The sequence below is a fragment of the Somniosus microcephalus genome, chromosome 4 (assembly GCF_052327205.1).
Source record: "Somniosus microcephalus isolate GS21.2 chromosome 4, FLI_Smic_1.0, whole genome shotgun sequence".
In the NCBI taxonomy this organism is placed as follows: domain Eukaryota; kingdom Metazoa; phylum Chordata; class Chondrichthyes; order Squaliformes; family Somniosidae; genus Somniosus; species Somniosus microcephalus.
Window position 1 is genome coordinate 22,023,337 of NC_140990.1, and position 24,732 is coordinate 22,048,068.

Below are 24,732 nucleotides of genomic sequence, written 5' to 3' on the forward strand. Positions count from 1 at the left end.
TTCAAGAAACAAATGGCCTTCACGGTTCCGCTCAGTCCACACAGGCAGAGTTCTCAGCTCTGCTGGTTCTGTTCACACGAGGTCTGTTTCAGCTTAAAAGGGATAATTAGAGCCTGTTCTGTCTGAGGTGATTACAAGCTAATAGTTCACTAGACATGGATCTTTAATACAAAGTTTACTCATATTAAACATACATGTACATAAAACTAGGAAGACTTTACTTATTTGACTCTATTCCATATTAGATCTGATCTAATAAAACCCAGCGTTCTTACCGTCCACTCCTGGAGACCCCACTCCCTGAGCCTACAACCTTCAGCAGGATCAGTGGTGGAGTTCCACAGTGGGAGTGATCCCAGAGTAACTGTTGGGATCGTACCCCCGTGGATGTTCCGGTCATGTATTTTTAGTTATCCTGGTGTCTAACACACACATCAATAAAACAGGGAATTCCTGGAAACACGCTGCAGGTCCTTCTTTATCTGGAGATGAAATGTCCATTGTATAATTGTACCAGCAGTTAACAGGCTCCTGTGAACTTCTCCATCTGCTATTTTAATGTAGGCTTTAACCAATTTATTTTAAACGGGTTTATATTAAATGGGTTAATGCCTGCCTTAAAATGGTAGACTCAGGACTGTCACACAATCATGCTAAATCTTCGTGGAATAATTACCTGTGATTTTTAGACTAGAAACTTAAACCTGCCGTTACACTTTCAGTCAGGAGCAGATCGCAGTTTTACACCAATCTCTGATTTGACAGCACGTTTCCAGCATTCAATTCAATTCAATTCAATTCAAATCGCTTTATTGGCATGACAAGTTACATCTTATGTTGCCAAAGCATCGAAAAACATTCATGTTTGTTCACAAAAATACAGATCTATCCATACAGTGTATAAACAGATATATCCCTGAGTGTATAAATATACTTTCATATAATTTAGTGGTTGTCCCTCTGTTTATGGCAAGCTGTAACATAGTGTGCCGCTAGTGTTACACAATTTCTCTCTTCCCCGAGTAAGTATGGGAGTTTTTGGTCGTCATTCAAATTCACCGTTGTTCTTCCTGACTCTTGTAAAGGAGCCTTCTGTTCCATGCCTAGGAGCTCTGAACCATAGAAGGGAGCGGCTGGGACACGTTTCTCACACGCCTCAAGATTAACTCACACGGAGCCTTTGCTGTCAGTGAAGAAAGACGAGAAAGACCAAAGTGCCATTTGCCCCTCTCAGTGTGGCCCTGAAGGACTGTGTCCAGGCTGAAGTTCTGTTCCCGCCGTACGATCCTCCCCCAGATTGTCCTTTCTGAGCTCCAGCCAGGTGATGCTAAACACTCAGGTGGGAAAGAAGAAAATCTACAACTATGTGTTTTAAACAAAGCTGATTATTTGACATTTATAAAAGAAAGACTTGCATTTCTATAGCGCCTTTCACAACCTCAGGACACCCCAAAGCACTTACAGGCAATGAAGTACTTTTGAAGTGGAGTCACCGTTGTAATGTGGCAGCCAATTTGCATACAACAAGCTCCCACAAACAGCAACATGATAATGACCAGGTAATCTTATTTTTTTTGTTATGTTGATTGAAGGATAAATATTGACCAGGACACTGGGGATAACTCCCCTGCTCGTCTTCGAAATAGTGCCATGGGATATTTTACATCCACCTGAGAGCGCAGACGGGGCCTCAGTTTAACGTCTCCAGAATATTAAATTCCAGCCCAGTTATAGGGGTTATTAACATCAGCAGAAACAAACCCCAACTGTCAGAATGAACACGGTTCAGTCCTGGATGTGATTAACAGCAGCAATAACAGCAGAATCCAACCTCTGCAGTCACATGTGAACTCGCTGGTGTCTCAGCAGGTTGGATGAATCAGTGAATCTCTTCCCACACACAGAGCAAGTGAACAGTCTCTCCCCAGTGTGAACTCGCTGGTGTGTCAGCAGATCCTTTTAGCTTTTAAAGCACTTCTCGCAGTCAGAACATTTAAAAGGTCTCTCATCAGTGTGAACAAGCTGGTGTTTAGTAAGCTGGGATGACTGAGTGAATCCCTTCCCACACACGGAGCAGGTGAACAACCTCTCCCCAGTGTGGGTGCGCTGGTGTACAGTGAGGTCAGAAGATCACCTGAACCCAGTCCCACAGTGAGAGCACCTAAACGGCTTCTCGTCAGTGTGAACACATTGATGACACTTCAGTTCCCTGGAACTTTTATAGCACTTCGCACAGTCCGGGCATTTGAAAGGTCTCTTGTCAGAGTGCACTCACCGGTGTTTCAGCAGGGCAGAGGAATGAGTGCATCCCTTCCCACACTCGGGGCAGGTGAACAGTGTCTCCCCGGTGTGACTGCGTCGATGAATTTCCAGCTCAAACGGGTAACTGAATCCCTTCCCACAGTCCCCACATTTACACGGTTTCTCCCCAGTGTGACTGCGCTTGTGTCTCGACAGGCCAGATGATCAACTGAAGCCTCGTCCACATTGAGAACACGTGTACGGTTTCTCCCCACTGTGAATGGTGCTTTTTGCTTCCATGCTCAAATCTGATGATATTCAGGTCCCAATGAATCAAATGACTCTGTCAGATCTTGATGTGATGTTTTGTTTGAGCTTCCCATCTTCAAATCCTCCCCTTCTAATACGTGTAATATTAATTTAAAACAGGAAAAAGGGAGCATGAGAGAGAACACACCAAAACACAGAGGCAGGTTGTGAAATTGAGCTCAATGAATCTGGTCATTTGTGGGGTCAGCACCAGAAAAAAGTGACCATGAAAGCTGCCGGATTTTCGTAAAATCCCAACTGCTTCACTGATGTCCTTCAGGGAAGGGAACCTGCCACCTGGTCTGGGCCTACACACGACTCTGGCCTCCATGGGAGGAGAGAGAGAGAGAGGTGGGAGTGGGAGGGGTCAAAGGAGAGAGACTTTATACATCTGCAGCTCGACAACAACTTTGACAAAAGCTCCCAAACCTGCGACCTACAGTTTGTAGAAGGACAAGGGAAGCAGGTACATGGGAACACAATCACCACCGAGTTCCCCTCCCAGTCACTCACCATCCTGACTTGGACAAATATCACCGTTCGTTGCTGAGTCAAAATCTGGTAACTCCTGGCATTGTGGGAGTATCTTCACCACATGGACTGCAGCGGTTCAAGAAGAAGGCCCACCATCACCTTCTCAACGGGACACTGGGGATTGGCAATATATGCTGGCCATGCTAGCGATGCCCATATCCCAAGAATTAATTTTAAAAATCTGTATGTAAAATGGATTAAAAGCCTTTACAGAAATAATTGTTCCTAAAACAATACTCTTTTACACTGTGCGAACAGTGCCTGCTTAGCAACCTAATCTCCCCCAGAATCCACCACCCTTGACAGTCTCACATTGGAAATTGTTGGGTCCTCCTGGGCTCAGAAGTACTGGGGGTTAAACCCAGCAGCTTCTCCTCCATCTCCACTCCAGCTCAAACTGAAGCAACAAAAAGACATACACAGGTGGCCAGGAACCGACTTCCATCAGCCTGCAATAAAATTCTTCCCGACAGCCTCTGACTAATGGCGGCCACAGCACCCACAATTCCCCACGCCCCAGAAATCACTCTGATTCTGATTGAGTTTTTTGATGAGGTAACAGAGAGGGTTGATGAGAGTAATGCAGTTAACATGGTGGACATGGATTTCCAAAAGGCGTTTGACAAAGTGCCACATAATAGGCTTGCCAGCAATGTTGAAGCCCATGCAATAAAAGGGACAGTGGCAGCATGGAAACGAAATTGGCTAAGTGACAGAAAACCGAGAGTAGTGGTGAACGGTTGTTTTTTGGACTGGAGGAAGGTACACAGTGGTGTTCCCCAGGGGTCAGTACTAGGACCACTGCTTTACTTGATATATATTAATGACTTAGACTTGGGTGTACAGGACACAATTTCAAAACTTGCAGATGAAACAAAACTTGGAAGTGTAGTGAACAGTGAGGAGGATAGTGATAGACTTCAAGAGGACATAGACAGGCTGGTGGAATGGGCGGACACGTGGCAGATAAAATTTAACACAGAAAAGTGCGAAGTGGTACATTTTGGTCGGAAGAACGAGGAGAGGTAATATAAACTAAAGGGTACAATCCTAAAGTGGGTGCATGAACAGAGAGACCTGGGGGTATGTGTGCACAAATCATTGAAGGTGGCAGGGCAGGTTGAGAAAGCGGTTAAAAAAGCATACGGGATCCTGGGCTTTATAAATAGAGGCATAGAGTCAAAAAGCAAGGAAGTTATGATGAACCTTTATAAAACACTGGTTCTGCCACAACTGGAGTATTGTGTCCAATTATGGGCACCGCACTTTATGAAGGATGTGAAAGCCTTAGAGAGGGTGCAGAAAAGATTGACAAGAATGGTTCCAGTGATAAGGGATGGGGGACTTCAGTTACGTGGATAGACTGGAGAAGCTGGGGTTGTTCTCCTTAGAGCAGAGAAGGTTGGGAGGAGATTTGATGGAGGTGTTCAAAATCATGAGGGTTCTGGACAGAGTAGATAGAGAGAAACTGTTCCCATTGGTGGAAGGGTCGAGAACCAGAAGACACAGATTTAAGGGGATTGGCAGAAGAACCAAAGGCGTCATGAGGAAAAACTTTTTTATGCAGCGAGTGGTTAGGATCTGGAATGCACTGCCTGAAAGGGTGGTGGAGGCAGATTCAATCACAGCTTTAAAAAGGGAATTGGATAAGTACCTGAAGTAAAGAAATGTGCAGGGTTACGGGGAAAGGGCGGGGAGTGGGACTCGCTGAAGTGGTCTTGCAGAGAGCCAGCATGGGCTCGATGGGCCGAATGGCCTCCTTCTGTGCTGTAACCATTCTATGATTCTATAAAATATTAGAAAGTTTGTTCCACAGAAGGACGGGGTTTATCTGCTTTTATTATGAATTTAAAAAGTCTGTATTAAAACCTGAGCCAGTGTGTTGTGAGGCAAAGAGCCTTGTGTCCAATAAGGGGAATAAAGGCCCACAGCCTCCCCTGGCCCCGGGCCCTGAACAAGGGACTGGAGAAACTCGCTGCCCTGTGGATCAGACAATCAGCCGGCGCTAGTCCTGCCCCTCGGACTCCCCAATTGGTTGGAGGACCTGCCGCCGGCTCGCTCCTCCAGCCCCACCCCGCTCGCTTCCTATTGGTCGGAAGCTCCCGTCAATCAGGCCGCGGGCCCGGGTCACGTGTCCCCGAGGAGATCACATGCACCGTCCAACTGACGCCGCTCGGTCCGGGCCTCGCAGACTCTCAGGTTTTTCTATTTCTCTTTATTCTCTCCTGATCCACCCCTCCCCCTGACCCTGCGCGATTCTCCACCCAATCGGAGCGGTGAAAACTCACTTTCCATCACCGATCGCGAATCTGGAACCGACACCAAGGCCTTTCCCGGAATGCCCCGCGCCGACTCTGTCCGACAGGATCCGACTGTGCAGGCGCAGCTCCGAGTAGGGGAGGGGGGTTGGTGTCCTCTGGGCATGCGCGGTTATTACCCTTGGTGACGGGGAGGGGTCGCTGTGGCGGATTCGGCACAAACCGCCGTCCCGCGTACGCATTTGCGGACTCTCGGCTGTCAATCAGCCATCAGCCAGAAGAGGTCGCTGGTGAGGCCAGTGAAGAAAGAAAGATTTGCATTTCTATAGCGCCTTTCACCACCACCGGACATCCCAAAGCGCTTTACAGTGAATGAATTGCTTTTGAAATGTAGTCACTGTTGTAATGTAGGAAACGCGGAAGTCAATAATCGCACAGCAAGCTCCCACAAACAGCAACATGATAATGACCAGATAATCTATCTTTTTGTTATGTTAATTGAGGGATACACATTGGCTAGGACACCGGGGATAATTCCCCTGCTCTTTCCCACATTACAACAGTGACTACACTCCAAATGTACCTCGTTGGTTGTAAAGCACTTCAAGACGTCTGCTGGTTGATGCGCCATCAATTACTCAAAAGACTGAAGTTGAGCGAGTAACAATCAGGCTTTTATTAACTAAAGAATGAAGGTCTTGTCTCGAGTGGTCGACCCGTCCAGAATACTAAGGGACTGGGAGGTAGTCACTTATATACCTGGAATAGTGGGAGGAGTCAGCCGAGGCATGTCCAGACCTGTACCTAGTGGAATACACATACAGACACAGACAGGTATGACAGTGGTTTACCACATTCACCCCTTGTTTAAAAATGAGTCCGGCGGGGTGAAGTGTATTTAAAAGTTCGTGTATTGGAGTCTCTCCGGAGGTCTTGTCTGCCGCTGTGATCGACGTGGCGACGGCAGGGGTGGTGGAGCTTCCGGCGTCGCGTCCCGTGTAGGCTGGGGCCCTGGAGTGTAGTCCTCGTGGGTGACGGTCCAAGGCGAGCCGGCTGCTGGGGTTGGATATCGGGTCGTGGGGGGGGCTGGTAATGGGTAGTGGGTTACAGCGGTCCCCGAGGGTGCGAGGTCTCGTATGGAGACTGTGTCCTCCCGCCCGTCCGGGTACGCAATGTAAGCGTACTGGGGGTTGGCGTGGAGGAGGTCGACCCTCTCGACCAGGGGGTCCGTTTTATTGGCCCTCACGTGTCTTCTCAGTAGTACCGGCCCTGGGGACGTCAGCCATGGCGGTAACGATGTCCCCGATGTGGACTTCCTTGGGAAGACAAACATTTTCTCGTGAGGGGTGGCATTGGTGGCAGTGCAGAGAAGTGACCGAATCGAGTGGAGCGCATCGGGGAGCACCTCCTGCCAGCGGGAGGTCGGAAGGCCCCTAGACTTTAAGGCTAGTAGGGCAGCCTTCCAAACAGTTGCATTCTCTCTTTCCACCTGTCCGTTCCCCCGGGGGTTGTAACTGGTGGTCCTGCTTGTGGCTATACCCCTAGCGAGCAGGTACTGGCGGAGTTCGTCGCTCATAAACGATGAGCCCCGGTCGCTATGGATATAGCTGGGGAAACCGAACAGGGTGAAGAGGCTGTTCAGACATTTAATGACCGTGGCACTGGTCATGTCCGGGCAGGGGATAGCGAACAGGAACCGGGAGTACTCGTCAATGATGTTGAGGAAGTACACATTGCGGTCGGAGGAGGGGAGAGGCCCTTTAAAATCGACGCTCAGGCGTTCGAAAGGGCGAGTGGCTTTTATCAGGTGGGCTCTGTCTGGTCTATAAAAGTGCGGTTTGCACTCAGCGCAGACTTGGCAGTTCTTGGTCATGGTCCTGACCTCCTCAATGGAGTAAGGCAGGTTGCGGGCCTTGATGAAGTGGAAGAACCTGGTGACCCCCGGGTGGCAGAGGTCATTGTGGAGGGCCCTCAGCCTATCGATCTGCGCGCTGGCGCAGGTGCCACGCGATAGGGCATCTGGGGGTTCATTGAGCTTCCCAGGCCGGTACAAGATCTCGTAATTGTAGGTGGAAAGTTCGATTCTCCACCTCAAGATCTTGTCATTTTTGATTTTGCCCCTCTGCTTGTTGTTGAACATAAAAGCAACTGAACGCTGGTCAGTGAGCAGGGTAAATCGTTTTCCGGCCAGGTAGTGCCTCCAATGACGCACAGCCTCCACGATAGCCTGGGCCTCCTTCTCGACCGCGGAGTGTCTGGTCTCCGGGCCCTGGAGGGTTCGTGAGAAGAATGCCACAGGTCTCCCCGCCTGATTAAGGGTGGCGGCCAGAGCGAAGTCGGACGCATCGCTTTCCACCTGGAAGGGGATGGATTCGTCCACTGCGTGCATGGTGGCTTTGGCAATGTCTTCCTTGATACGGTGGAAGGCTAAGCGGGCCTCTGCCGTCACGGGAAAAGAGGTGGACTTGATCAGCGGACGGGCTTTGTCTGCATAGTAGGGGACCCACTGAGCGTAGTAGGAAAAAAACCCTAGGCACCTCTTCAGAGCTTTTAGGCAGTGGGGCAGTGGGAGTTCCATAAGGGGACGCATCCGGTCCGGGTCGGGACCGATGACCCCGTGTTCTACAACACAGCCAAGGATGGCGAGGCGGTCTGTGCGGAATATGCACTTCTCCTTGTTATATGTCAGGTTCAGGAGTTGGGCGGTGCGGAGGAATTTCTCGAGGTTTGCGTCATGGTCCTGCAAGTCATGGCCGCAGATGGTCACATTATCTAGGTAAGGGAAAGTGGCCTGCAGCTCGTTTTGATCGACCATCCGGTCCATCTCCCTTTGGAAGACGGAGACCCCGTTGGTAACGCCGAAGGGAACCCTAAGGAAGTGATAGAGGCGGCCGTTTGCCTCAAAAGCAGTATACTGGCGGTCTTCAGGGCTGATGGGGAGCTGGTGGTACGCTGATTTCAGGTCAATGGTCGAAAAGACGTGGTACTGCGTGATCTGGTTGACCATGTCAGCTATGCGGGGGAGTGGGTAGGCGTCCAGCAGGGTGTAGCGGTTTATTGTTTGGCTGTAGTCGATGACCAGGCGTTGTTTCTCGCCGGTCTTAACGACCACAACCTGGGCTCGCCAGGGGCTGGAGCTGCCCTCAATAATCCCCTCCTTCAGGAGCCGTTCCACTTCGGTTTTGATGAAAACCCTGTCCCCGGCACTGTATCGCCTGCTCTTTGTGGCGATGGGCTTACAGTCGGGGGTGAGGTTAGCAAACAGTGGGGGGGGTGGGACTCTGAGTGTGGAGAGGTTGCATCTAGTGCGCGGCGGGCAATTTGGAGGCTGCTGGCTGCGGACTGTGAGTGGGGGGAGGGGGCCACCGTACGCCATCGTAACGCTTTTGAGGTGGCACTGGAAATCCAACCCCAGTAGAACGGCAGCGCAGAGGTCGGGCAGGACCAGGAGTTTAAAATTATTGAACACAGTCCCGTCTACTACTAGTGTCACCATGCAGTAGCCGCCAATGTCCGCTGACTGGGACTCGGAGGCCATAGAAATCCGCTGGTGCGCAGGCAGGACTGGGAGAGAGCAACGCCGCACCGTGTCGGGGTGGATGAAGCTCTCTGTGCTCCCGGAGTCAAAAAGGCAGTTTATTGCATGGCCGTTTACCTTAACGTCCATTTTGGACCGAGCTAGCTGGTGCGGTCTCGTTTGGTCCAGCGTCACAGAGGCCAGCGTAGGGGTCGGTGTGTCGCTGCGAGTATCAGATGGGGGGGGGTTGGCGGTCTGCTGCGTCCCGGCTGGTGTCCAAGATGGCGGCGCCCATGATTCCCATGTGGCTGGAGTCGTCCAAGATGGCTGCTGCTGCGGTGGTTCGCACATGGCTGGGGAGGCCCAAGATGGCGGCTCGCACAGCCCACACGCGGTGCTGCTGGCGTTCGGGGTGGCTTTGGCCTTGCAGACGCTGGCGTAGTGTCCCTTTTTCCCGCAGCCCGAGCAGGTTGCATTCTTCGCCGGGCAGCGCGCTCTGGGGTGTTTGGCCTGGCCACAGAAGTAGCATTTCTGGCCTTGGGATACTGCTGTCTGGCTTTGGGACACTGCTGCTGTAGTTGGGCCGTTGTTGGGCTGTGGCTGGGGTGGCACGGTGCTATGGGGCTGTCCTACCGTGTCCCAGGTTGTCGTTCCCCGCGGCGTCCACGGTGCAGAGGAGTAGGCATCCATGCCCCGGAAGGCTGCGTCCAGCGTTAGTGCGATGTCGGAGGCTTTGTCGAGGGTGAGGTCACTCTGCTCCAGCAGTCGCTGTCGGGTGTAGTTGGACCTGTGGCCCGCTACGAAGGCATCCCGGATCAGTTCCTCCGTGTACTTAGTGGGCGTTACCGCCTTACACCCACAGGCCCGGCCAAGCACGGACAGTGCTTGGAGGTATTCCTCAGTCGATTCCCCAGGTTGTTGCTTGCGACTCCCCAGAAGGTGCCTAGCGTATACTTCGTTCACAGGGCGCGTGTACTGGGTCTTGAGGAGCTGGAGGGCGGCTGTGTACGAGGTCGCGTCCCGGATGACTGAGTACACTCGGTGGTTCACCTTGGAGATCAGGACAGACAGTTTGTCCGCATCCGTTTCGACCGCAGTGGAGGCAGTCAGGAATGTCTCGAAGCACGTGAGCCAGTGAGCAAACTTGGTGGAAGCGTCCGCTTCCCGACTGTCCAGGTCCAGGCATGCTGGTGTGAGGATCTTCTCCATTATAAAAAATTTAGTTAATAAAATTGATGCGCCATCAATTACTCAAAAGACTGAAGTTGAGCGAGTAACAATCAGGCTTTTATTAACTAAAGAATGAAGGTCTTGTCTCGAGTGGTCGACCCGTCCAGAATACTAAGGGACTGGGAGGTAGTCACTTATATACCTGGAATAGTGGGAGGAGTCAGCCGAGGCATGTCCAGACCTGTACCTAGTGGAATACACATACAGACACAGACAGGTATGACAGTGGTTTACCACACTGGTCATGAAAGCACTGTATAAACGCAAGCCTATCTTTCTCGAAATAGTGTCATGGGATCTTTTACATCCACCTGAGGGAGCAGACAGGGACTCAGTTTAATGCCTCATCCGAAAGACGGCACCTCCGACAATGCAGCACTCCCTCAGCACTGCACTGGAGTGTCAGCCCAGATTTCTATGTTCAAGTTCCTGGAGTGGAACTTGAACCCACAACTTTCTGACTCAGAGGCGAGAGTGCTACCAACTGAGCCACAGCTGACATTAAAGAACAAGCAGTTCTGACGAAAGGTCATCGACCTGAAACTTTAAATCAGTTTCTCTCTCCACAGATGCTGCCTGACCTGCTGAGTATTTCGAGCATTTTCTGTTTTTATTAAAGAAACGAGGGAGTGATTGCTGACAGGAAGAATGTTGGGTCGCCCTGCGCATGCGCACCTGCCTGGCGGCTGAGGTGAAACACCGACTCGCCCCCACCTGAGTCGTGCACACGTACCAGATGTTGCAGCTCCGCAAGTGCACCCAGTGTTCCAACCGCGGAGTTTTGTGCGCTGAACATGCACGTTGCGGACCAATCGGGATGGGCGATTGTGCAGCAGGAGGGAGAGCGTGCGGGCCATGAGCACATGCGCGGGACTCAGCATCAACAGAGCACTTTCTGGAGCACCGGGGCTTGTGGGTATTACAGCCACCATTATTGCTGATCCTTTCAACCAACCTGTGCAGCAGCTGGGGCCTGAAAATCAGCTTCACTGCACCTGGGTTCGGAAAGGGGAAAATTAAACAATAGTTTGCCTCTGATCCTTTTCTGATCTCAATTTACAGGGCTATAGAAGTGGAGCAGTTACAGGCGGGAAGCTCAGACCAAACATCACGTCAAGATCTGACAGAGTCGCTCGATTCATCCGGACTTGAATATGATTGGCCTTTGCACATGGAAGGAGAAAGCAGCGATCGCAGCGATGACAAACCGCACACGTGTTCGGTGTGTGGACGCGGATTCAGCCGATCGCCTGACCTGGTGAGACACATGCACTGTCACACCGGGGAGAAACCGGGTAAAGGTGGGGACAGCGGGAAGGGATTCAGTTCCCCGCCTGCATTGGAAGTTCAACGGCGCAGTCACACCAGGGACAGTCCGTTCACCTGCTCCGCGTGTGGAAAGGGATTTGTTTCTTTGTCCCACCTGCAAACACACCAGCGAGTTCACATTGATGAGAGACCATTTCAGTGTTCTGACTGTGGGAAGAGCTTTAAAAGCTCCATAGATCTGAAGAGACACCAAAACCTACACACTGGGGAGAGACCATTCACCTGCGCCATGTGTGGGAAGGGATTCGCTCAGCCCTCCAACCTGCTGGCACATCAGCGAGTTCACACTGACGAGAGACCCTTTAACTGTCCTGTCTGTGGGAAGAGCTTTAAAAGCCCCAGGGAACTGAAGAAACACCAGCTTCTTCACCCTGATGAGAGACCATTTCAGTGTTTTGACTGTGGGAAGAGCTTTAAAAGCCCCTGGGATCTGAAGCGACACCAGCTTCTTCATAATGATGAGAGACCATTTCAGTGTTCTGACTGTGGGAAGAGCTTTAAAAGCCCCCAGTAACTGAAGGGACACCAGCGAGCTCACACTGATGAGAGACCATTTAACTGTCCTGACTGTGGGAAGAGCTTTAAAAGCCACAGGCATCTGAAGGGACACCAGCTTGTTCGTGCTGGTGAGAGACCATTTCAGTGTTCTGACTGTGGAAAGAGCTTTAAAAGCTCCGGGGAACTGAAGGGACACCAGCTTGTTCACACTGGTGAGAGACCATTTCAGTGTCCTAACTGTGGGAAGAGCTTTAAAAGCCCCGGGGAACTGAAGCGACACCAGCTTGTTCACACTGATGAGAGGCTGTTTAACTGTCCTGACTGTGGTAAGAGCTTTAAAAGCTCCGGGGATCTGAAGCAACACCAGCTTGTTCACACTGACGAGAGGCCGTTTAACTGTCCTAACTGTGGGAAGAGCTTTAAAAGCTCCGGGGATCTGAAGCAACACCAGCTTCTTCACGCTGATGAGAGGCCGTTTAACTGTCCTGACTGGTAAGAGCTTTAAAAGCCCCGGGGATCTGAAGGGACACCAGCTTGTTCACACTAACGAGAGACCCTTTAAATGTTCTGAGTGTGGGAAGAGTTTTAAAAGCCCCTGGGAGCTCAAGCAACACCAGTGAGTTCACACTGGAGAGAGACAGTTCACCTGCTTCGTGTGTGGGAAGGGATTCACTGAATCATCCACCCTGCAGACACACCAGCGTGTTCACACTGACAAGAGACCCTTTAAATGTTCTGACTGTGGGAAGAGCTTTAAAAGCTCCGGGGTGCTGAAGAGACACCAACACCTACACACTGGGGAGAGGCCATTCACCTGCTCTGTGTGTGGGAAGGGATTCACTCTGTCATCCCACCTGCTGGCACATCAGCGAGTTCACACTGGAGAGAGGCAATTCACCTGCTCCATGTGTGGGAAGGGATTCACTGTGTCATCCCACCTGCTGGTACATCAGCGAGCTCACACAGGAGAGGGGCATTCACCTGCTCCATGTGTGGGAAGGGATTCACTGATTCATCCAACCTGCTGGCACATCAGCGAGGTCACACTGGAGAGAGTCCATTCACCTGCTCCGTGTGTGGGAAGGAATTCACTCAGTCATCCAACCTGCTGGTACACCAGCGAGTTCACACTGTTGAGAGACCGTTTAACTGTTCTGACTGTGAAAAGATCTTTAAAAGCTCCAGGGATCTAAAGCGACACCAGCTTGTTCACACTGATGAGAGACCATTTCAGTGTCCTAACTGTGGGAAGAGCTTTAAAAGCGCCAGGGAACTGAAGGGACACCAGCTTGTTCACACGGATGAGAGACCATTTAAATGTTCTGACTGTGGGAAGAGCTTTAAAAGCTCTGGGGAACTGAAGCATCACCAGCGAGTTCACACTGACGGGACACCCTTTAAATGCTTTGACTGTGGGAAGAGCTTTAAAAGTTTAAAGAACCTTAAGAGACACCAACGTTTTAACAATGATAATCGAATCTAACAGCCCAGAAGGAGGTGATTCAGCTCATCGTGTCTGTGCCGGCTCTTTGAATTTAGTCCCAAACCCCAGCTTTATCCCCAGAACTCTGCAAACTAGTTTTGAAGAAGGGTTTCGTCCCAAAACGACAGCTCAAATTTCTCTCCACGGATGTTGCCTGACCTGCTGAGTTTTTGCAGCATTTTCTGTTGTTATTTCTCTTCAAGTACATGTCCAATTACTGTTTGAAAGTTCCTGTGGAACCTGATTCCAGCATCCTTTCAGATGGTGCGTTCCAGATCTTAACAACCCTCTGTGTGAAAACAATTCTCCTCATTCCCCTCTAGTTCTTTTAGCAACTATTTTAAATCTGTGACCTTTGGTTACCAACCCACTTGCCAGAGTGAAAAGTTTCTCCCTACTTGCTCGATCAAAACCCCTCATCATTTTGAACACCTCTATTAGGTCTCCTCTTAACCTTCTCTGCTCTAAGGGGAACAATCCCAGCTTCTCCAATCTCTCCACATAACTGAAGTCCCTCATCCATGGTACCATCCTCGTCAACCTCCTCTGCACCCACTCCAAGGTCTTGACATCCTTCCTAAAGTGTGGTGCCCAGAATTATACACAAGACTCCAGCTGAGGCCAAAACCCTGCAGCTGTACAAAACCCTGGTTAGACCACACCTGGAGTACTGTGAGCAGTTCTGGGCACCACACCTTAGGAAGGATATATTGGCCTTGGAGGGAGTGCAGCATAGGTTTACCAGAATGATACCCGGACTTCAAGGGTTAAGTTACGGGGAGAGATTACACAAATTAGGGTTGTATTCCCTGGAATTTAGAAGGTTAAGGTGTGATCTGATCGAAGTTTTCAGGATATTAAGGGAACAGATAGGGTAGATAGAGAGAAACTATTTCCGCTGGTTGGGGATTCTAGGACTGGGGACATAGTCTAAAAATTAGAGCCAGGCCTTTCAGGAGTGAAATTAGGAAACACTTCTACACACAAAGGGTGGTAGAAGTTTGGAACTCTCTTCTGCAAACAGCAATTGATGCGAGATCAATTGTTAATTTTAAATCTGAGATTGATAGGTTTTTGTTACCCAAAGGTATTAAGGGATATGGGCCAAAGTCGGATGTATGGAGTTAGGTCACAGATCAGCCATGATCTCATTGAATGGCGGAACAGGCTCGAGGGGTTGAATGGCCTCCTCCTGTTCCTATGTTTCTAACTAGTGATTTGTAAAGGTTCAGTGTAACTTCCTTGTTTTTGTATTCAATGGCCCTATTTACAAAGCCAAGTATCCCATACACTTTCTGAACCGCTTCACCAACTTGCCGCGGCACTTTCAAAGGTTTGTGAATATGGACCCCCAGGTCCCTCTGCTCTTGCACCCCCTCAAAATAGTCCCATTTAGATTATACGGCCTCTCCCTGTTGTTTCTCCAAAAGTGCATCACTTCACACTTATCCTCATTTAATTTCATCTGCCTTGTGTCTGCTCATTTCACAGTCTGTCTCTGTCCTTCTGAAGTCTGCTACTACTATGCTCACTATTTACTACGTTGCCAAGTTTTGTATCATCCGTAAACTTTGAGATTTTACACCTATACCCAAGTCCCGGTCAGTTATATATAACAAGAAAAACAATGGTCCTAATCCCGATCCCTGGGGGAACCCACTGCATACTTCCCTCCAGTCAGAAAAACATCCCTCAGCACTGCTCACTGCCTCCTCTCCCTTAGTCAATTATACCCAAATTACCATCAGCCCTTTAATTCCCTGTGCTTCTATTTTCCGAGTAAATCTCTTATGTGGTACTTTATCAAATGCCTTTAGAAAGTCCATGTATACAACATCTGCTGCACTACCTTCATCAACCCTCTGTTACTTCATCAAAGAACTCAATCAGTTTAGTCAGACACAATTTACCTTTAACAAATCCATACTGACTGCCCCTTATTAACTCATGCTTCTCCAAGTGAGAATTAATTTTGTCCTTGACAGTGGTCTCTAGTCGTTCAACCATCACTGACATTAGACTGATTGGCCTGTAGTTACCAGGTTTATCCCTCTCCCCTTTTTTAAACAGGAGTGTAACATTTGCAATCCTCCAGTCCTCTGGCACCACTTCCATATATCTGAGGGAGATTGAAAGATTGTGGTCAGAGCTTCTGCTATCTCCACCCTAGCTTCCCTCAGCAATCTAGGATGCATCCCATCTGGACCGGGTGACTTGTTAACTTTGAGTGATGACAACCTATTTAGCACCTCCTTTCTATCCATTTTTATCCTATCCAATTTCTCTACTCCCCCCTCCTCTACTGCGACATTAACTTCATCCTCTTATTTTGAGGAGACAGATGCTAAGTACTCATTCAGTACCTCAGCCACGCCCTCTGCCTCCGTATGATGAGCTCCTATTTGGTCCCTAATCGGCCCCACCACTCCTTTAACTATCCTTTTACCTTTTCTTTTGTTCATTAATAAATAGACATTCTTATTATGAACACAGCTAGCTTTTGCTAGACACTTTTATTGAGCACATGTGGACTAGGTACAGTATCTGTAGAGGCTTCCATCTTGACTGCTGCCTTGTGGGTAGCCTAGTGCCTCATGGGTAATGTAGTCTTAATACACATACAGCTGGGTAGTGTAGTCTTATACAAACAACTATATACAGCTCTACACAGCTCTACGGCTCCACCTAGTGTCCACTATAGAATGACATGTTATTGATCATTACATCCCGCTTTGAGGTTTAACAAAATCAATATCAATCAACTTTCAAGAAAACAATAAAGATAATATCAGTAACACTTTTGTTAGTGCTCTATAAACATAAACATTTTCAAAACAGTCAACACATTTTCAAAGCTTTTGGTGTTTCTGACATGTCTCACATTTGCCTATCATGTTCTCAATGTCCTTATTTATGCCAGGCCAATAATCAGTGTCTCTTGCTCTCCTTTTGCATTTTTCAATTGCGAGGTGTCCCTCATGAATCCTTTTGAGCATGTCTTGACGTAGAGCCTGTGGAATGACTATTCTGTTCTGTTTTAGTAATAGTCCACTTGCGACACTCAATTCTGAACTTATGTGAAAATATTTTGGACAGGAACCTTTTGGCCAACCATGATGAATGTTCTCTATTACTGTTTGTAATACTGTATCTTTTACTGTTTCTTCTGCTATTTGCTTTGATTTTGTGTCTGACATGGGCAGCGCAGCACTGATCATACTCACATGAACATCCACGTCTTCTTCAGTAGAGCTCACATGACTCATTGTGGGTGCTCGGGATAGTGCATCTGCTAACACTATGTATTTGCCTGGTGTGTAGATCAGTTCAAAGTCATATCTATGCAGCTTCATCATGAGTCGTTGAATCCTTGGAGACATCTCATTCAGGTTTTTTTTAATGATGGCAACCAGAGGGCTGTGGTCTGTCTCAACTCTGAAGGTGGGAAGTCCATATATGTAGCCATGAAACTTTTCTAGTCCAACTACCAAGCCTAGACATTCCTTTTCAATCTGGGCGTATCGACACTCAGTATCAGTCATAGACCTGGAGGCATAGGCAACAGGCTTCCAATCTTCACCCTCTGCTTGTAGCAAGACCGCACCTAGGCCATCTTTTGATGCATCCGTTGACACTTTGATTCTTTATGTTGGGTCAAAGAAGGTGAGTACAGGTGTGGTTGTTGTAGTGTATGTACCTTTAAGAGGAACTACGTTTTTGAAGCCCCTGTATACTGTCGTACCAGTAGTGACCACTCGGGTATATAAGCCTGTGTAGCTTCTTGTGTAGTTAGTTCACCTCCAGACTTTGTTCAGTAAACACTTGTTAAATCAACTCCTGCATTCCATGTCTCCATTAACACACGGATCTAACAGTGGCGACGAGTTAGAAACAAACTTACCTGCAATTCGGCAGCACCTCAAAGGGATCGATTCCTCAGACGAAGGTCGAAGCCAGAAGCAATTAAAAAAAAAAACTGTTGTTTCACCAGCTAAACGGGCTGGTGGCAGGTAGTGCACTGATCCTTCCTGGGCTGCGGCGAGCTAGAGCTCGATCGGGTGGCTCTGCAACCGGGCCGGGCAGCGAGTTGGGAAGCAGAAGCAAAGAGAGAGAGAGGGTGGAGCACTTAGGGCGTGGCCGGTGCTGCAAAGCAGGTCGGCGTTCGGACTGAGCAGAGGGAGGGGAAAGTCCCAGAGGGTCCGATCCACAACGGGAACGGTTCTCCAAGTAACGGAGAAACTATTGAAGTGATATATAAAAAAAAAAATAGAAATACTGCGAAAAGCTGCAGGTCACAACGGGAACCATGGAGAACAGCGTTGGCAGCAGCGGCAGCGGCGGGAAAGCGCGGGAGGCGCCATCTTAACTCGGCGGGGAAGAAAGAAAAGCGTGGGAGGCGCCATTTTGATCCATCGGGGACGGAGGAAAAGCGCGGGTGATTTCTTCTCGCTTGGGAATCTGGTAGTGTTCACGTTTTATGTTTGCATTTAAGTCCTTTGGATCCATGCATATTCTTAGATCATTGTTCTTTTTCTTTAACCCAGTCTGTTGGCTCTTCGACTTTCCTGATGACTCCTAGTGTGGTCATTCTGTCCAGTTCATTCTTGAGCCGGTCACGCAGGGGTGCTGGAACTCTTCGTGGAGCATGTACCACTGGCTGAGCATTCTCCTTTAGCTGGATCTTGTAAGTGAATGGTAGAACTCCAAATCCTTTGAACACATCCTGGAAATTATTCACTACAGAATCCACCGAGTCATCTGGTCTGCTTATAGCACAGTTTATACGGTAGACTCTCTTGACCAGTTCTAAGTCCTCACAAGCTTTGTCACCCAGTAGTGAATCAAGTCTTTCAGCCACAACAGAAAACATGAGATGATGCACTTTGTCTTTGACTGTCACTTTAAGCCTGCATACACCTAAGCTATCTATTTTCTGTCCATTATAGTCCTTCAGTAGTACTGACTTATCCTGTATTTTGGGCTTTTCTTTCATATTGTTAATGTCACTCATACTGATTAAGTTTGCTTTTGCCCCAGTGTCTAGTTTCAAGGTAACTAATGCTCCATTTACCTGCAGTGGGATCATCCATTTGTCCTCTTTTACTGCATTAACTTTATGTTCAGCATTGTCCATTTCTGAGGGCTGCACATTTTCTGCATCCTTTTTGATATTGTCACATGACACCATTCCTACAAAAAATGCCTCACTTAAATCAGTGTCCTCAGTTACATTAACTCGCTGCCCTTTCTTAGTTTTTACTTTTGAAAAGCATTGTTTGGCAAAGTGATTATTTCCATTACACTTTGTGCACATTTTTCCAAACGCTGGGGATTGTCTTAACTGGTGTTTGTAACCACAGCGTTTACAATTAAAAATTTCATCCTCCGATTGCTTTTCATTTCTGTTCTGCCCACGTTTCTTCCCCTTGTAGGACACAGCACCGACAGCAGCATTATCACTCATTACAATTGCATCATTATGGATTTCACTGAAAGTCTTGGCGTGCTTTCGAGCTAGCTCACTGGCTTGGCATATTTTCACCGCATTTTCCAAATTTAGTTCGGTTACTCTCAACAGACGTTCCCTGACTTTTTTATCATGAATCCCAAACACAATCTGGTCACGAATCATGGATGATTTCAGCTCAGAGAAATTACATGTCTGTGCTTTCAGTTTTAGATCAGTTATAAAGCTATCAAAAGTCTCATTTTGTTGCTGTGTCTGAGAACGGAAGATGTATCTTTCATACGTCTCATTCTTTTTGGGAGAGCAATGTGCATCAATTTTTTTTAGCACATCTTCTAATTTTTCTCTGCTCTCCTCTGGATTAAATACAAATGTATTAAATACCTCTATCACCTGTGGGCCTGCAACCGTAAGCAGCAACACTATCTTCCTTGTGACTGGCTTCGTACCGAATCCGATGGCTGCAATGTAGAGTTCGAATTGTTGTTTAAGAGTCTGCCAATTATAGTCGACATTTCCCTCGAGATTCAAATGCTCTGGTGGCTTCAAATTCTCCATGTCGCTTTTCACATTTTTCAGCAGGTCTTCACCATCCTGGTACCATCTTTTGTTCATTAATAAATAGACATTCTTATTATGAACACAGCTAGCTATTGCTAGACACTTTTATTGAGCACATGTGGACTAGGTACAGTATCTGTAGAGGCTTCCATCTTGACCGCTGCCTTGTGGGTAGCCTAGTGCCTCATGGGTAATGTAGTCTTAATACACATACAGCTGGGTAGTGTAGTCTTATACATACAGCTATATACAGCTCTACACAGCTCTACGGCTCCACCAATGTCCACTATAGAATGACATGTTATTGATCATTACACTTTTCATATGTTTATAGAAGATTTTTGGATTCTCTTTTATGTTACCTGCTAATCTTTTCTCATATTGTCTCTTTGCCCTTCTTATATCCTGTTTCAATTTCCCCTGCACTCTTTGTATTCTGCCTGGTTTTTGACTGTATTCTGTACCTGACATTTGTCATAAACCTCCTTTTTCTGTTTTATTCTAACCTCGAGATCCTTTGTCATCGGGAGCTTGAGATTTGGACGCTCCATCTTTCCTCCTTATGGGAATATGTTTGGTTTGTACCCGAACTATCTCAGCCCTGAAGGCCTGCCATTGGTCATTCACTGTTTTCCTGGACAATTTTTGTTTCCAGTCCACCTGTGCTCAATCCCTTCTCAAATCATTGAAATTGGCTCTCTTCCAGTAGGGTATTTTCACCGTTGATTTTTCTTTGTCCCTTTCCATAACTACTTTAAACCTACTGATATTGTGATCACTGTTAACCAGATCCCTCCTGCCCCAGAACCGATGAGAGACCCTTTAAATGTTCTGACTGTGTAAAGAGGTTTCAGAGTTCATCCAACCTGCTGAGTCACCAACGAGTTCACACAGATCCTCAAAGAAAGGAAGATGTTTTAGAAAGGCTGGCGGCACTAAAAGTTCACAGCCATCTCAGAGTAGTGACCCTTTAATTACAATCTCGCAGAACAAGGAGAATCACTGTCCCTTTAACTACCACAAATCCCTGTGTGGAGGAGAGGGGGAGATACAGTCTGTCCCAGTAACTGTCGCAGAACAGAATTAGTGACCCTGTCCCATAAGGGCTTGACCCTCCCCCACTCCCTGCTTTTCCTCAAGTGTCTCATCCTTAAAATTCTCATCCTTGTTTTCAAATCCCTCCGTGGCCTCGCCCCTCCCTATCTCTGTAATCTCTTCCAGCCCCTACAACCTTCCGAGATATCTGCGCTCCTCTAATTCCGGCCTCTTGAGCATCCCCGATTTTAATCGCTCCACCATTGGTGGCCGTGCCTTCAGTTGCCTGGGCCCTAAGCTCTGGAATTCCTTCCCTAAACCTCTCCATCTCTCTACCTCTCTCTCCTTCTTTAAGATGCTCCTTAAAACCTACCTCTTTGACCAAGCTCTTGGTCATCTGCCCGAATATCTCCTTATGTGGCTTGGTGTCAAATTTTGTTTTAGAACGATCCTGTGAAGAACCTTGGGACGTTTTACTACATTAAAGGCACTTTATAAATACAAGTGGCTGTTGTTGTTTCCTGAAACTAATAATAAATTCCCCAGAGGGAAAAAAACTTGTACTTTTACTCCCAAATATTAAAAAGTTTGTTCTACAGAAGCACGGGGTTTATCTGCTTTTATTGATGAATTAAAAAAGTCTCTATTAAAATCTGAGACAGTGTGTTGTGAGACAAAGAGCCTTGTGTCCAATAAGGGGAATAAAGGCCCACAGCCTCCCCTGGCCCCAGGCCCTGAACAAGGGACTGGAGAAACTCGCTGCTCTGCAGATCAGACAATCAGCTGGCACTAGTCCCACCCCCTCGGGCTCCCTGATTGGTCGGAGCACCCACCGCCGGCTCGCTCCTCCAGCCCCACCCCGCTCGCTCCCTATTGGTCGGAAGCTCCCGTCAATCAGGCCAAGGGCCTGGGTCACGTGTCCCTCACCGACTTTACAAACAAAGCCTCGCGCGGTCGCCGGGCGGAGCTGCAGGTCGGCGGGAGCGGGGTCGGGAGATTAATAAACTGCGGGTGGGCCGCGCCGCAGGGTTTATAAAGTTGGAGAATGGTCTCAGGCCCGAATGAGATTCCGCGGCCCGGTCTATGTTGCACTGGACGGCAGCGGTGAGGCTTTTTCTCGGTGACAGGCCTGGGTTACACGCTGCCATCTTCTCTTCTGAGGCGGTCCCTGGGACCGAGGATGTGAACGTTGCTAGCAAGACCAGCATTTATTACCCATCCCTATTTGCCCTGGAGAAGGGGGTGGTGAGCCGCCTTCTTGAACCGCTGCAGTCCGTGTGGTGAAGGTGCTCCCACAAAGCTGTTAGGGAGGGAGTTCCAGGATTGTGACCCAGTGAAAATGAAGGAATGACGATCTATGTCCAAGTCAGGATGGTGTATGACTTGCAGATGATGGTGTTCCCATGCACCTGCTGCCTTTTTCCTTCTAGGTGGTAGAAGTCGTGGGACAGGTAGGGTGGGAGGTTCCCTTCCATAAGAACACAAGAATTAGGAGCAGGAGTCGGCCATACGGCCCCTCGAGCCTGCTCCGCCACTCAATAAGGTCATGGCTGATTTTCGACCTCAGCTTGGCTTTCCTGCCCGATCCCCATATCCCTGAGGGACATCAGTGAACCAGTTGGGATTTTACGACAATCCGGCAGCTTTCATCATTACTTTTTTTCTAGTGCCGGCCCCACAAATTCCCAGATTCATTGAGCTCCATTTCAAAACCTATCTTTGTGATTTTGTGGGTTCTCTCACGCTCCCTTTTTCTTGTTTTATATTCATTTTACAGGGTATTAGAGGGGCAGGATTTGTAGACAGGATATTTAACTCAAACATCACCTCAAGATCTGACAGAGTCACTCTATTCATCGGGACCTGAATATCATCAAACATAACATGGAAGCAAAAAGCACCATTCACAGTGGGGAGAAACCGTACATGTGTTCTGTGTGTGGATGAGGATTTAGTCGATCCTCTGGCCTGACAAACACAAGCGCAGTCACACCGGGGAGAAACCGTGGAAATGTGGGGACTGGGAAAGGATTTGATTACCCGTATCAGCTGGAAAGTCATCGACGCAGTCACTCCAGGGAGAAAACGTACACGTGTTCTGTGTGTGGGAATGGATTCACTCAGTCAAGTGACTTGCTGACACACCAGCGAATTCACACTGGGGAGAGGCCGTTCACCTGCTCCGTGTGTGGGAAGGGACTCACTCAGTCATCCCAGCTACTGAGACACCAACTTGTTCACACAAGAACATAAGAACATAAGAAATAGGAGCTGGAGTAGGCCAATCGGCCCCTCGAGCCTGCTCCGCTATTCAATAAGATCATGGCTGATCTGATCCTAACCGCCAATCTACCATCACAGAACCATTTCCTGAATCTAACAGAATTAGACACACGAAATAGGAGCAGGATCAGGCTACATGGCCCCTGGGCCTGCTCCGCTACCCACAGGGCCATGTCCAATCCGAACCTAGACTCATGTCCAAATTCCTGCCTGCTCCCCGTAACCCTTAATTCCCTTTACTTCTAGGAAACTGTCTATTTCTGTTTTAAATTTATGTAATGATGTAGCTTCTACAGCTTTTTGGGGCAGCATATTCCAAGGACCTACCACCCTCTGAGTGAAGTAGTTCCTCCTCATCTCAGTTTTGAAAGAACAGCCCCTTATTCTAAGACTATGCCCCCTAGTTCTATTTTCACCCATCATCGGGAACATCCTCCCTGCATCCACCCGATCCAACCCCTTCACAATCTTATATGTTTCAATAAGATCGCCTCTCATTCTTCTGAACTCCAATGAGTAGAGTCCCAATCTACTCAACCTCTCCTCATATGTCCATCCCCTCATCCCCGGGATTAACCGAGTGAACCTTCTTTGAACTGACTCGAGAGCAAGTATGTCTTTTCTTAAGTATGGACACCAAAACTGTATGCAGTATTCCAGGTGCGGTCTCACCAATACCTTGTACAACTGAAGCAATACCTCCCTATTTTTATATTCTATCCCCCTAGCAATGAAAGTCAACATTCCATTGGCCTTCTTAATCACTTGCTGCACCTGCATACTAACTTTTGAGTTTTGTGCACCAGGACCCCCAGATCCCTTTGTACTTCAGTATTTTCCAGTTTCTTGCCATTAAGATAATAACTTGCTCTACGATTTTTCCTGCCAAAGTGCATAACCTCACACTTTCCAGTATTGTATTCCATCTGCCAAATCTCTGCCCACTTACTTAGTCTGTCTATGTCCCCTTGCAGGTGTTTTATGTCCTCCTCACTCACTACTTTCCCTCCCATCTTAGTATCATCTGCAAACTTTGATATGTTACACTCGGTCCCCTCCTCCAAATCATTAATATAGATTGTAAAGAGTTGGGGACCCAGCACTGACCCCTGCAGAACACCACTAGTTACTGATTGCCAGTCTGAGAATGAACCATTTATCCCAACTCTCTGCCTTCTGTTAGAGAGCCAATCCTCTATCCATGCCACAATATTACCCCCAATCCCGTGATTTTTTATCTTAAGCAATAATCTTTTGTGTGGCACCTTGTCAAATGCCTTTTGGAAGTCTAAATACACTACGTCCACTGGTTCCCCTTTATCCACCCTATATGTTACTTCCTCAAAGAACTCCAGTAAATTTGTCAAACATGACTTCCCCTTCATAAAACCATGCTGACTTTGTCCTATTAAATTATGATTATCCAAATGTCCTTTTACTGTCTCCTTAATAATGGACTCCAAAATTTTACCTTCTGTCTACTGCCATTTTAAAATAAGGGTGTTACATTAGCAGTTTTCCAGTCTGCCGGGACCTTTGCTGAGTCCAGGGAGTTTTGGAAAATTATTACCAATGCATCCACAATCCCTACCGCCACTTCCCTCAAGACCCTAGGATGTAAGCCATCAGGTCCAGGTGATTTTTCCGCAAACATGAGACCTTTTAAATGTTCTGACTGTGAGAAAAGCTTTAAGAGCAAAAGGGATCGGCTGACACACCAGCGAATTCATTCTGGGGAGAGGCCATTCACCTGCTCTGAGTGTGGAAAAGGATTCACAAATTCAACCACCCTCTGACACACCAGCGAGTTCACACCGGGGCGAGGCCATTCACCTGCTCAGTGTGTGGGAAGGGATTCACTCAGAACTCCAGCCTGCTGACACACCAGCGAGTTCACACCGGGGAGAGGCTGTTCACCTGCTCTGTGTGTGGGAAGGGATTCACTCAGAGCTCCATCCTGCTGCGACACCAGCGCACTCACACTGGG

At 48.1% G+C, this 24,732-nt stretch overlaps 2 pseudogenes; one reads left to right on the top strand and one right to left on the bottom strand.

Annotated features, from left to right (window-relative positions):
- Nucleotides 1–1,839: 1,839 nt before the first annotated feature.
- LOC147118406 (uncharacterized) lies at nt 1,840–2,541 on the bottom strand (annotated as a pseudogene).
- Nucleotides 2,542–5,422: 2,881 nt separating this feature from the next.
- The window catches only part of LOC147118407 (uncharacterized), a 110,092-nt pseudogene continuing 90,782 nt past the window's right edge, over nt 5,423–24,732 (top strand).